General features: G+C 37.6%; 1 long non-coding RNA gene across 1 annotated transcript; it reads left to right on the forward strand.

The window, feature by feature from the left end:
* The first annotated feature begins 11,641 nt into the window (after window positions 1–11,641).
* Window positions 11,642–14,118, forward strand: LOC122842474. Its single transcript, XR_006372560.1, has 3 exons — window positions 11,642–11,714; window positions 12,648–12,742; window positions 13,484–14,118. It is a non-coding gene; the product is annotated as an uncharacterized LOC122842474 (long non-coding RNA).
* The last annotated feature ends 447 nt before the right edge of the window (window positions 14,119–14,565 follow it).

The raw sequence follows: 14,565 nt of genomic DNA on the forward strand, positions 1-14,565 counted from the left end.
TGTAAATGTGATTCCAGAAGTGAGAAGGCTAGTAGTGGTCAATGACTGATTAGTGAAAGCCAAGAACCCTCAAAATGGAAATAAAAAAATATAGATGTTTTTGTATTTCCAAGTCGTGTTGAATCAGTTTGACATTTCATGGTTTTGGCAATCATTCACAGAAGACAAAACAATTTCTGCCAGAGGGATCTACAGTCTCTGGTGGTGTAATGTATGGGTGGCCAAAAGACTAAACATACAGTATGTCAATCTCTTCATGCCAGCTGTTGAAAATCAAGGCCAAAGCAGCAGTGGGCAATCACATGGGACTTAAGATTCAATAATATCAGTGAAAGAACTTTTCTGAAACCTTTTTTTTTTGTCTAAAGAAAAAGAAAGCCTTCAGTTTTCACCATAGCAGTGTAGTATATTTAAAAATGTCCATGAAACAAGTAAGAGATTTGTTTTAATTTGTTGAAAACAAAAGGTAAATATATTTACAATGCAAACTGTAAATTCAACTAAGTGTTATGCACAACAAAAAAGAGGTCATTTTGCTGTTTGTGATTGATCATTCAGTGCTGAACAAGTTCTTCTCTAATGTTCCGAATCAAACCATTGGGGGTTCCTCAAGAATCACTTCTGAGTCATTTATTATTTCCTTTTTTACATCCTTTCATTTGGGCAGATTTACAGATTCTTTAATATCTATGCAACAGGTGGATGGATGGATGGATGGATGGATGGATGGATGGATGGATGGATGGATGGATGGATGGATGGATGAACTGCCTGCTTCTCTTCCTAGGACTTCACACCTCTCAGCTCTCAGACATCATCCAGCTCTGTTCACTTCAGAGAACTTTACCCCATAGAACCAGACCAACTATACAATATGAGTCTGACTGGAAAATTAAAACCTTTTTCTTTAAAGAGTAAAACAGCGAACATGTCTGTTTTACCTATTGAATGAATTGAGTGTAAATGTATGTCCTCACCATTTGTGTCAGAGCTTTGCCCTGGAAAAACCCATTAAAAAGAACTTAAATCATAGTAAACCGACTGTATGGAGGCTTGAGCAGGAGCTGTGATCTCACTGCCAGAGTTGTGGGGCCACATCAGGGAGATAAAGCTGTAAAGGGACTATGGATTGGTCCGTGACAGTGTCAGGGGTGAGACATGTGGCACACACCAGAGTATGTCCGCTAACACCCTGACGCCTCCTGTGCCAAACAGAGCTCATTGTTTCATGGCTATGAGCCTTTCATTCAGCTCTTCTCTGGTCCATCACTGACCCAAAGAGGACTCCCCTACCCAAGGGTGACTAATGGTAAATGACAGGCGGACAGGGATCAAAGCTGCTCCAGATAGCCCCCCCTGCTACATTTGGGGCAGGGGTGGAGAGGAGACGATAAGTGAAAAGACAGGAGCAGTATGCCTGGTCTGGAGCTGAGCCAAGGATCTGGCATTGCAGGACTTTATTAGCTTCATCAGAGACAATGCGCTCTCCACAGTGGACCTCCACCATCATGCCAGATTATCTCATCTCCCTTTATAGCTCTGTATCCCAGCGCCACAATGCTGGAGTCCTGGAGCCATGTGGGAAATGCATGCCTGGTTAATGGTGTAGATGTAGAGGTGGGGCCGCTAAGTTGCTATTATCATCCCCAGTTTGAATTTCTGGGAGTACAGAATCACGTTTTTCTGGAGCATCTGTCATTGTTGTCCTATCAAAGGAAATCATTCTATGCAAGATGTCCATTTCACAAACAAAACCATTTGTGACAGTAAGTGTGAAAATACAATCTGATACAGATGGCTTTGTTAGCCACAAAAGAAATGGGCAAGACCAGTAGCTCTATGTGTACCCAACTGTTGGAATGTACTTTTGTTTTTAGATTGATGCTCTTGACACATATGTTGGCATTTATAAAATCACATTTCATGTAATTCTAAACATAGGGAAACAAATTTCATAAATGTATATGTATATTAAATATGTTTGAGGCCAGTTTGAATAGTGAAAGTGTACTGGGTAAAGAGCAAAATATTGTTACTGTCCGACTGTGTCAGGATGAGTTACAGGGACCACAAATTATTCCTTGAATAGCTAAAATCCAAAAAAGGCAGTCTAAAACACAACTGCCTATTTTAATAAACAGCAAATCTACATTGATATGCATTAATACAGACAGTGGAAGTCATCTTAGCACTACCAAAAAAAGCTAAATGACACTGCTGCAAAAACCAGCCAATAGTATTTCAAGTAGCATTGAGCCTAAGTAATTCAGCTTCCAAAGCTGTAGTTTTCCAAAACAATATTTAAGATACTTTTTGTCACAATTTGCGCTCAGTGGTGGTGAGGAAGATGCTGAGGACCCAGGTTGGAATGAAAAAGTGATGATTTAATGATGAAAATACAAATCCAAAAATTCCAGGCAGCACAGATTGAGCAGGAGGCTAAAAGTTCAAATACTGGTACCAACTGGTTACAAAATAACTGACAGCAGACAAGATGTCAGACAGGACAGCTTGACACAACTAGACAAGGACCTGACAAAGAAGAAGGAACACAGGTGGCATTAAATACACAGACGGTACACAGAGTGACAGTCCACAGAAAAATCTGCATTTGTGTCTCCTTACTAATGCAGGAATGAACATTCAATGATGCTCATATTTACAAAACATATGAGCGTCCCCAAGTGGTAAAACTGCTATTGCCAAAATTATTTAAAATGTGTGGGGTGTGCTTAAAACTGCTTCAAGCATTTGTTATACCAAATTGAATTAATCTTATGTAAACTTTATCTGGATTTTTAAATCAACCTGACTTAATTTATTTTTTTATTTTATTGCTTAGCCTTGCATTGTTCATTGTGTCTTTTCTGTTTCCTTGTTTTCTATTGACTCTCGCTTTTTGTCTTGGCTGCTCGGTGTTAGCACTGCTGCTTTGCAGCTAGAAGATTCAGAATTCTGTTTAGGGATTTTCTGCACGTAGTCCGCATGTTGTCCTCAAAATAAACAAAATCTTATTTGCCTAAAAAACACACACCGTATCAATTTGTGGCTTGATACTTTCCATTCGTGAAGGGAACTAAAACAATTACCTTGGCCTGAAATTAGTCAGTAACTTTAGTTTATATGCCTGCTTGATGGAAAGTTGCTAGGTAAGGTTTGTTCTATTTTAGAAAATATGTAATTCTTTTGCTGATCTGCATGGCATCATGTTTCTGGTTAAATAATTTTAGAACAGAATCTGTTTCATAAGGATAAAGCAAAGATTTCCAAGATACTCAAGAGATATCCTCTGATGAACTTCTCAACTCTGCAGCGGATCCCCAAAAACCGCTTAAAGAAAATCACAGAGGGCTGAATGGTACGTTCCAGAATGTGAAAATCGCTCCGAGGGGATTTACAAACTTAATAAGGAAGCTTTATCCTGAGCTGACACTACTTTGATGCCTGCCAGTAGTTTCCACTACAAGGCCGGGGTTAAGGTATAGGAAGTGCTTCGTGACCTCTCTGGTCTGCCCCTCGAGGCAGGTTTTACGCTGAGCAGCATCCAGCGCTGCACCTCAGTGATATTAACTGCTTGCATGAGCTCTGCTTTTAGAATGACCCTGATGTGACGGATGAATGAAAGCCACCTTGAAGCAGTCTGGGCCCGACTGTGTTTCTCTTCAGCCACCATGTTGCCAGTACAAATCTGGAGAGGAAAAGACAAACAGGACAAAGGCCAGTGTGGCTTTCAAAAGAAGACATTGTTGTTGGTTTGACTACAAATACATATGATGTAATGAATAGACCAGCACAGTGTTTTTTTACTATAAATAAGATGCAAAAAAATAAGCTTTCACTCTAAGTGTAGTTTTGGCTGCAGTTTAACATTTTGGTCTGCATCTTTCATCATACGATTGTTTGTGTTTATGTAATTATTTTCTTTTTGTGTGGAGCTGTAGTGTAGTGCTTTTTTGTATGCTGCATTTGATCCGAAAAGCTTCAAACGCGTTCCCACAAATCCTGAGATGCAAATGACAGACCCAGAGGATTGCTGCGGTGCCTTGAGGTCTGACTGCAGTTTTGACGAGGTGAAATTCAAAAGAATAATCATGGTTTTGAGGGGAAGAAAACTGAAACTGTAGCCAAGCTGGATCCGCTCTGAAGTGCTTCCGTATGCCTCCTGAGTCAAAGGACCCATTTCATTGTTCAGCCGGTTCTGAGTTCATATCAGCCCTGTTATTATCCACCCAAATCAGCCCCATTAAGCCAACCTCTCCTTATTTCCCAAAAATAGACCCGGTGAAGCTCCAAAGGATGACTTCATCTCAACCTCCATTTGCAACAACAAAACTGTTACTGTGGCCCCAAGGCTTTCTTTCTTCTCAAATAGCATTCAGACACTAAGTGTCTCCTTTAATAGTAGACATCAGCTAGAGAGTCTTTGAAGGTGAATATTTTGTGTTTCTCTGCAGCCTGGCTGGCCACAGCGAGCAAGTTAAACAGAATGTAAGATCAGATCTGCAAGAAACCCAAAGGGCTCTAAGTGCCTGTTTAGATGTGGTATTAAAAAGAAAATATTTATGTAGTTTATTTCAGTGTGTCAAAATGGTTGAATTTAAACATGATGCAATGATCTCCCTGAAAAGAAGGCTGTCAATTAATCTAATGGTGTTTGGGTACACCTGATCTGGGAAGCAGAAACTGACTATATGAAAAGAAAAGAAAGCAAATACATTTGCTTCTTTAGTTGTGTTTAGTAGCTGAATATAGGCTTTTAAGAGATGTGTGTTATAAAGTATCAAATCAAATCAAATCAAATCAAACTTTATTTGTATAGCACATTTCAGCAGCAAGGCCTTTCAAAGTGCTTTACATCAAATCAAACACAAAAATACAATGCAACATAGAATCAACAATAAAAACACAACATCAAGTCAGATTCCGTCAAAAAACTTGTAATTGATTACGTTTCAAATACAACTCTAAACAAGTGGGTTTTTAGTTGAGATTTAAAGGAAGTCAGTGTTTCAGCTGTTTTACAGTTTTCTGGAAGTTTGTTCCAGATTTTTGGTGCATAGATTCTAAATGCCGCTTCTCCTCGTTTGGTTCTGGTTCTGGGGACGCAGAGCAGACCAGAACCAGAAGACCTGAGAGGTCTGGAAGGTTGATACAACAGCAGCAAATCTTTAATGTATTGTGGTGCTAAACCATTCAGTGATTTATAAACTAACAACAATATTTTAAAGTCTATTCTTTAAAATACTGTATGTGACTTTAGCTCCAGTTACCAAGATTTAACAATGCCTAAACCTGCATGATGGCAGATATATTTATTTTGTTTTTTATGCCAAATACAACAAGACATATACCTTGAAATAAAAATGCCATTTTTTTGTCAGTCAATAGAATATTTGGCTTAAATTCTTGGTGATCATATAGATATTATTTCATAAGTGTTAGATGAGCCTTTATATCACTGTGGGTCAGCAGTTTTTACCTTAAGTCACAGCCACAATAACTATGTGACGAGTGAAGGCGTTTTGACATCCAATTCAAACATCTAATTATTTCACTGATTATCAAAACGGTTCACATTTAAAGTTTGATAGTAACTAGCAATATATAAATACATATAAATACATCTGGATTTTAAAACAAATAGGATTTTTTTTTTTGTCTTATGAGGAATTTTCACTTTTCTTGACAGTTGTCATATAAACAAAATGAAAAATAACTATGAGCAAGGCCATTTACTATAAAATCCTACTGGCAATATAGCACTCAACCCCATCTTCATCTGTACGACTGATCATTACAATTAATTGGGCTAATAGTTTGTTCTAATGAAAGCAACAATAAAATCTTTGGGTAAAAACATTTGAGTTATTTTCATCGATAATTGCTGTGTTTATAGCTGCTGTATTTGATTTATTTTAGACAAAACAGTGTCAAAATGCCTCCTGCAGTCAGTCTGGCCAAAGCCCCACATCCCAGGCAGCTCTTGAACTCTGCACCATTACATCATTACAACCCCATTATAAATGATTAAAAAGTGTGTGATGAGTAGCACAGCGCCTTTCTTCTAAAAACCTGGCTGCTGCACGATCCCCCAGAGGAAGGAAGCAGGACTTTAGGAGAGATGACAGCTGACAGATGCATCTCCCTTGTGCCCACTCGTGCCTTTTTGTGGATTTGGACCAGCCTGGAGGTTGAGGATCAACAGCCATTTGTTTCTGTTTACTTCAAGGAATACAGAAAAGCCAGGTCTTCAGGACCTTCTTCAGCAATCAGATTAGACATACATTTGGCCTTGAAAATTGAGAAATCGTCTCCTTTGTTTTTACAATCCAATCAAGACTCTGTTCTTCTGCTTGGGAACATTTTGTAAAGGCTTTAGTGGTGAACGGATCACGGGGAACATTTTGAGCTCCAGGGTGAATGGCTGATTTGCCAAGAGCTCCAGAAAGGTGATGTGATTCATCTGTTTTGTTTTCCTCCTTTAATTTTGTAAGTGATATGACCCACAGTTAATTTGGATTCCTGAATCCTCGAAGTAGGCATTTTGTTTTTTAGTCTTTGTGTTTTACATTCTTTTTTTATCTGTTGTGAGGCCGCTACTCACTGAAGGAGCTTTATCCGCCTCGATTTCCTGCTGGGAAGGTTTCAGAAAAAAGCCTGAGTTGAGTCTAATGAGTGCAGCTTGTTGATTTACTCTACTTTGAGATCCAAGTCCTTCGTGTCTCTTCAAGTAGGTGTGTTTAATTCTTTTTCTTAGGTCGGCTATGAAGGGAGAGAGGATAAAGCCAGCAAGTGAGTTTTATTCTGCTCTCAAAACATTCATACACACTTTGCCCACTCTCACCAGCTGGCAGCCTCAGATTGTGATGCATGAGGGCTTTGTGACTGGGGCAGCCCGCTGAGTGTGCTCCAAAACACACCCATGGCGCCTCAGGGGAGAGGAGCTGGGAAAGAGAGGCCCGAGAGAACAGAGACTTTCAAAATGAGAATGGCTGACATAGCTTTCTACAAAAGATCTAAATTATTTCTCCAACATGGCTATAATACACAAAGAAGGAAAGTATTCTGCTGGGTTAGAATCGGTGCTACTTTAAGAAATAAAAGAGGAATTTTTGAGGTAAATCCAAAGTGCTGCATTCATCATTTGAAAAAATAAGAAACCTCATAACAGACCTGTGACTTCTGCAACTTCCTTCAAAGATTTAAACAAATAGCTATCAGTTACATGGACTGCAGGAAGTATATAATATTGCTCCAAGTCAGTGTTGACTTTCGTTTCACACATGGGACAGAGGGTTTTACACATGCTACCTTTTTGGTGCAGAACAGCAGTTTTTTTACAGCTGGTGTCCAATCTGATGAGAGCAGAGAGAGTGAACAAAAACAGTTAAAACTCTGAGAGGAAGCTGAAGAGTTTGGTGATAATGGCCAGAGGGATCACCACCATGCAACATGTTTCACATTAACTTTAATAAATAACACAAAGCTGGAGACTTCCGTAAAGATCCTGAGAATATATAGGAAAAGGTCAGGTGTTCCACAGGGATGTATAAATCTCTTTGTTTTTGTTGTCTTTTTTTTAATCAAACCACAAAATGTCAGTTGCTGCACTGTAAAAACGATGTATCAGAAAGAAACATAAAGCAAAGAACTGAATAAATGTGCTTGTGCAAAATGTTTTGAAACATTTGTGCATCTCACCTAGGAAATAGAATTATTGTCAAAACCAAATAAAAAAGCAATTCTAAATTTCATTTGAGTATTTTAGGAAGTAAATTTATTAATTTTGCCCAATGAGGGGGACCAGCAAGCAGGTATAGATAATGTGTGGATTGGTGTGTTGTATCAAATTCTGGTCCTCAGAAGTTTTGCCCAGTTCATAGACTTGTGCATAGTGTTAACATGTAACTGTATTTGTGCTGTTTGATTTGTTTCGTGACAATTGCTTCGATCTTTGTCCGAAAAACTGAAACAGGTCGTCTGTTTATCCATACAGTAACACAAGCCACGACTGTATCAAACAATTTGAATTGTATTTTCAGAATAGTAAAATATTCTTAAGTAATTTCACTCACGAGGTGAAATATATAATAATAATCATCATGTCAGACAAAGTCCTGGGTTTACTATGGAAACCCCTGAGAAAAGAGCAATACAATCACACATTTACTGGGTTACACAGAAGCAGGAGTGTTTTATGTTCCTCCATTAAACCTGAGAATGCAAATCTTTCTTTCCAGTAACATACACTTCATCACCAAGAGAATAAGTGGTTTTAATTAAATTGTCAGTAATTATTAATGGCAACAGTAGGTTTTCACACAAGCTACATAGTGCACGTTTCACATTACATATAGATAATTTTACAAACTTATACCATTAATAAGAAATAATACCAGTAATACACCTACTTTCCTGCTGTTATCATTTCTGTAGTGCTGCTCTCACACTGTTTCCTGTCTCGCCATAAATACTTCTGCCTCTGGAAATGAGAACAACAACCTTTTATTTATTTTTTCACTTTCGTGTTGAGTTCCCAAGTACCAAGATAAACATGAGCTGAATTAATCATAAAGACAGTCAGGCAAAAAGGTTCACTTTTTGTTTCAAGCATCTAACATGTCACTTGAGTTAATCTTCGTCGGTGCTGGCAGCAAAATGTAGAATAAGTAATAACATTATTACATTATAATCATAGCAAAACTAACAGGGTTAAAAAATCAGTTTAGAAATTTAAGATATAAAAAGGTAACAGAAAATGCAACTGATAGTTTAACCGATCTGGGCATTTTCTGAAAGTGTAGAAAAATTAGATCACTCTCCCTAATCTGTAGCAAAATCCTTCTGTTCTTGCAGCCCTGGTTTGGAAATTTTGAAAATAACAACCTTTCAACTGGTATCAGGCATTTCTACCAAACACACATTTCTGTTTTAAAAATATGGAACTTTATTCTTGTTTTTGCCACTTTGAAGAAAAGAACACATTTTCTTCAAAGTATTTTATTGGCTTCAAAGCAACCAGGAATAATTTGGTCAAGCAAATAAATAATGTTGTGATTCTGATGAAAAACTACCAGAAGAGCTGATGAGGAAAAATGAAGCTGAGGATCTGAAAAGAAATGAGAAGCAGGAAGTGTGGAGAGGAGGAAGAAAACAACAAGATAGCTCGGATGAGTGGACTCCAACAAACCCAAGACATGAACCAAAACCAAACTGCAAACTAAAAAATGAACCGCGACAGCAAACCATTCATTGACATAATGTGACTTTTCAATGCTAACACTTGCTTTAATCCTTAATCGTAGCAGTTTATATGAACTGAAATGATCACTGCAGCATCATCTTCACTGTGTGCAGTTTTGCACAGAAAAGGCTTTTGTTCCACTTTAACTCTGGTGGTTTCCATTCAATATTTAAAGGTAACCTTTCTGTTATGATGTAAAGTCAAATTACAGTATTTTCCTCCTCCCTGTACTCATTAAACAGGCTTTAAATTTCCACACTCTGTTCTCTCCTGGGTCTTTACCTGCTAAAAAGCAGTAACATCTAAATTTGTGGAAAACATGTCTCACACGGGGGAAACTGTTCCCCATTGCCCAGCAGTTTTATAGCTAGCCGAAGAACACAGAATAAACATAAGAACTGAAAGTACAATATGGTCAGAGCAGCAAGACCAACAGTTCAGCTAATTGGTGGCTTCATAAAATTATTGAGTACAAAGTCTTATCTTTACACACTCATTGTTTCTGTTCTGAGATGTCCGGCTGGTTTTGAATATCTCCATCTGATATATCATGTCCAAGGATTTCCTGTGATGGCGCTCTTGCTGCAGACCTCCCTTATGAGGTTGTTTAAGTCCTAAAAGTTTCTGAATATTCATACACAGATACGCACAGGTATATTTACTGAACACAAGCAAGACCTTTTCTGAAGAAGACAGATATTAATACCAATAACATGATTTCTGCATGTATTTCAGGGCTTCTTAAACTTTTCAAGTCAACCTCCTTCAGTAATAAAAAAAATAAATAATGTTTCAGCTCATATCTTCCACCTCACTATTACTGGACAAAAATCTAGGTCAACTTTAGTTAAGCCAAAAGGAAAGAAAAGTAAAAATTCAATATATGTTTTTGAATTTATTTTATTATTTTCTTGTCTTTTTAGTCACAAAATTTGGACCAATTATCAATCAATCAATCAATCAATCAATCAATCAATCAATCAATCAATCAATCAATCAATCAATCAATCAATCAATCAATCAATCAATCAATCAATCAATCAATCAATCAATCAATCAATCAATCAATCAATCAATCAATCAATCAATCAATCAATCAATCAATCAAATTTTATTTGAATAGCACATTTCAGCAGCAAGGCATTTCAAAGTGCTTTACATCATATCAGACACAAAAACACAATGCAACATAGAATCAACAATCAAAACACAACATTAAGTCAGATTCCGGCAATAAACTTGTAATTGATTAAATTTCAAATACAACTCTAAACAAGTGGGTTTTTAGTTGAGATTTAAAGGAAGTCAGTGTTTCAGCTGATTTACTGTTTTCTGGAAGTTTGTTCCAGATTTGTGGTGCATAGATGCTGAATGCTGCTTCTCCTCGTTTGGTTCCGGTTCAGTTATTGTACGTTTGTCCTTGGATTATGTTTTTTCAACAGAAAAGAATAGAAAAGTAAACAAAAATAAGAAAAGTAAAAGTAAAGAATAAAGCACCATCACATCTTCTTATAAAAACTCAATATTACTCTGTTATGTTGACTATATTTATTATTGCATGTGTCTTCCTGCCATCACCCTAATTTCTTGTTACCTCCACAGGTTTTCCTTCAGATTCAAGTTGCAAAACTGGAATAAGTCTGCATGAGTTACACGTGCAGTAAATAAATTAATTAAGACTGCCCCTCCCCTCACATGAGTATTTTTTTTGCTGTGAAATAAATAAAAGCTGTTTATGTGTTTAAAATGAGGGTAAAAAAAAGTTGGGAAATGCTGATTTATTCTATGCAACACAACTCCCAGTATTCTACACCATAAGACTCACTCATTGAAAATAACATCTAAGGTTGTTGCAGTGGCAGTCTTTTCAAAAAATGACATCTGTAAATTATTCTTATCACATGACCTTTCAATTTTGGAAATATCACAGATTCTTCTGTCAATAAATGGGTTTGAGGTCTAACTTAAAGTGTCCATTTCTAAAGGCCTCCTTCCATTTTAACAAACAGAGCTGTAGCCCAGATGGCTACAAAAGACATTTGATTGATCGAGTGTGTGGGTGGAGGGAGGAGGAGAATGAATTTCTTGAAATGTTTTTGATTGTCAGCTCATAGCTCTCTTGACATGCGTGGGAAATTGTCAAGAAGTTTGGGCGAGGTCTCATGCTCTCAACCATCCTCCTGACGCCATGCAAATATGCAATTACCACAGTCAACAAAAAAAAAAAATAAACATGCTCTTGTTGTTTTTCTTACAAATGAATGATCAATAATTTTTCACGTTTTTGCATTTTTTTTACAAAACCCTAATGCTTTAGATATAGTTCTGCCAACCACTTTTTATGTGATAATGAATATATTCAAATGTAAATAAATTTGAAAATATGAAAACGAAAACAAACCAAACTCTGTTCTTTCTACAGCTGTCATCCTGACTCTTCCACCAATAATTATTCCTGGATAAATGGCAGGTAAATGCAAATCATGAACTCATAAACACACAAATGTATTAATGACAACTTGCTCCTCAAACACATCTCAATCTTCACCACTCCGTTCACTGTTACTGCCTGCTGCCTTCTCTTTGTGCTCTGAACAACGTCTTCCCATCTTTAAAAGAAAGCCTCTCAGGGCCTCCTTGACATGCATTGTTTGCACAGGAAAATATAGACCCCAGGTCCCTGGCCTTGGCCCTCATCTGCTTTCCAATCATTGGCAGAGCTGCCACTGTGACTAATGTCTCATAGATTCTCTCCTCTGAGTGTCTTGGTGTTAGTATGTGGTTACATGTTTGTGTGTGTATCAAAGACCAAGGAGAAGTGTGACTAATGCCTACAGAATGGTATTTGTACATTAGGGGGCCATTAGTAGTTAAGTCTACTGATGAAACAGTAGGGAGTGGGACAGGCATTGTTGTGGCCACCATCTCCTCTACAACCACCAGCCTCTGTCTTTCTTTCAGGCATCTTTAGGATGTAAGTAAAACAAACAAACATTCATCTTAACTTTTGAATGTTGGTGACTTTTCTTTTTATTATTCAAACGGCAAGTGGTGTCAAAAATTCCACATATAATTCAAATACAAAGCAAAGTATTTATTTATCAAAGCAGAAAGGTAGTTTTGCAATCCACGAGTTTCACATAACCTGTGCGATTAGTAACCTTGTGATCCTTTGTGAACCATATCTGGTCTTTCCCATCAAATTCATCAGTAGGTTTTTTTTTAAGTTTTCAACTGCGGGCTTCTGAGTAATTGAAGTTAAAAACTAAGTTAAATTGTGTGAGTATTAAATGTAGATTATACAAATTGTGCAGGAGGGAACAACTAAAACTGGAGTTCATTCTGTGCATAAACCAGGACCAATTACTCATAATTTCACAAAACTATATATATATATTTTTAGAATTTTCCAGGACGCAAGGTTTGGCCTCCAGTATCCACAGTGTGTATGTGGATATCCAGATGTGTGGGAGAGAAAGAGAGACATATTAACAAAAGGTAAAACAAAAATACCATACCACTCCAAAACTAACTCTCTTTTCCACGGTCTGACATTTACAGAGTCCTGAAGCATAGGGGGATGTAGCAGGTTGCTTTGTGGCGAGTATCCCTGCCCACTATATGTATGAGGTTTCCCCTCCGCTGAAGAGAAAAGCTCTATTGATGTAAAATGGTGCATCTGCTCTGAGTCGAGTGCAGAGCTGGGTCAGAAAGAAACTGGGATTTTCCACATATAAATAGGTGCATTGGTTTTTGTCTTTTCATGTCCCAGCCTGAAAAAAACTAAACATTATTTGACAACAGCATAGTTTCATATGTTTTGGTTAATTAATTTCAGGAAAAAAAATCAAATGAACAGATATTAAGCTTATTTGTTTTTTGCCTTTTTCTTTCCAATACAAAGCTCTTTTTACTCCCCTTATTGTATCCTAGAAAAGTGTTTACACTCACTGAACCTTCTTCAGATTTTGTTGTTTTACAGCCACCAAACTTTAATATACTTTACTGGGAGTTTATGATCAGCGATGTAATTTACTTGGCGTGTCAGAATGAAAATGGCTGAATAACTAAACAAGTAACAAATTTTAGATTTTGTTTTGTAAAAAATTTAAAAATGCATATCTGATTAACATTTTACTTCACAATTAGTTTATGTGTTGCGTTAATCTGTCACATTAAATCATAATAAAATACATGCTAGGTTGTTGCTGTTATGATCCTCTTTGTTTGCCTTTTCAGGTTTTTCTCACCAAAGAACTGACCGGAATAATGTCCTGGTCAGTGTGCATAGGATAAAGTCTCTCACTTTATGCACTGCAGTAAATTACTGTGTTCAATAAATGAGCACTCAGCTTCTTCGCCCTCTGTGGCTCAGCATATTGTGACCGACTGGCAAATAAAGGAGCAGCCCATTCAGTGACCCGCCATGGCTGATCTTCATCACACTGATACTGACCTACTTAACTACCATCTCTGACTGCATGTTAAAGAAATCCCTGCATGACACCCTGATAAAGGCTTAGTCATTAATCAGGATGGACAAACAACCTTAAAACAACTCCTGGCCAAATAAAAGAGAGAGATTAGAATAAATCTGCTGTCAGTAGCAGCAGCTTTTCTGTGTGCTGTCTTTTGGAGCGTAGTTTAATTTCCTCACAAAGGTGGTCAGAGCATAAGCACACCCTTATACAGAGACCATCAAAGTTAATGTCTCAACTCGAATCAGACACAGATTGATGGCGTAGAGGCAAAATGAGGCTCCTTCACCTTATCTTTAACAAGAAGAGAATGTGGGAAGCAGTGACCCGGAGCAAAGGTCTCATCAGTGCCTGTCTCAGTTTGAGACCGCCTTGCCTGTCAAAGTCACATTTTAATCGCAAACATAATTTGAATTTACACTAATGAATACAAATGACTCTCAGGACTCCACAAGCTGAAAGTAATAAATTATTATCGCTGCTAACAATTGCATTTCTCGGGCCTTTTTTCAATTAGACGCCCCTGTGGAGACGATCATAGAAGACTCACTCAAATGAAGACAAACGATGCCCCTCGCGCCGGCATGGGCCTGCTCCTCTGATTTAATAGGTTTCTAATTTAGAAACATCTTCAACGTGGTGAGGCATTTTGTTCTCCCCTCCATCTTCCAAACCTTGATGAGAAAGTCTCTTAATTGAGAGCAGGTGTTAATCAACCTTGCTCTGATGTGGCTTGCGATTTAGGAGGGAGTTTGACAAAGAGAACATCGTCCTTGCCACTCAGTGACACAGACCATTCCGCTCACAAAGGGGTCATATTGTAATTATCGTCAAGACATGTTG

Source organism: Gambusia affinis, linkage group LG13 (assembly GCF_019740435.1).
Source record: "Gambusia affinis linkage group LG13, SWU_Gaff_1.0, whole genome shotgun sequence".
NCBI classification, from domain to species: domain Eukaryota; kingdom Metazoa; phylum Chordata; class Actinopteri; order Cyprinodontiformes; family Poeciliidae; genus Gambusia; species Gambusia affinis.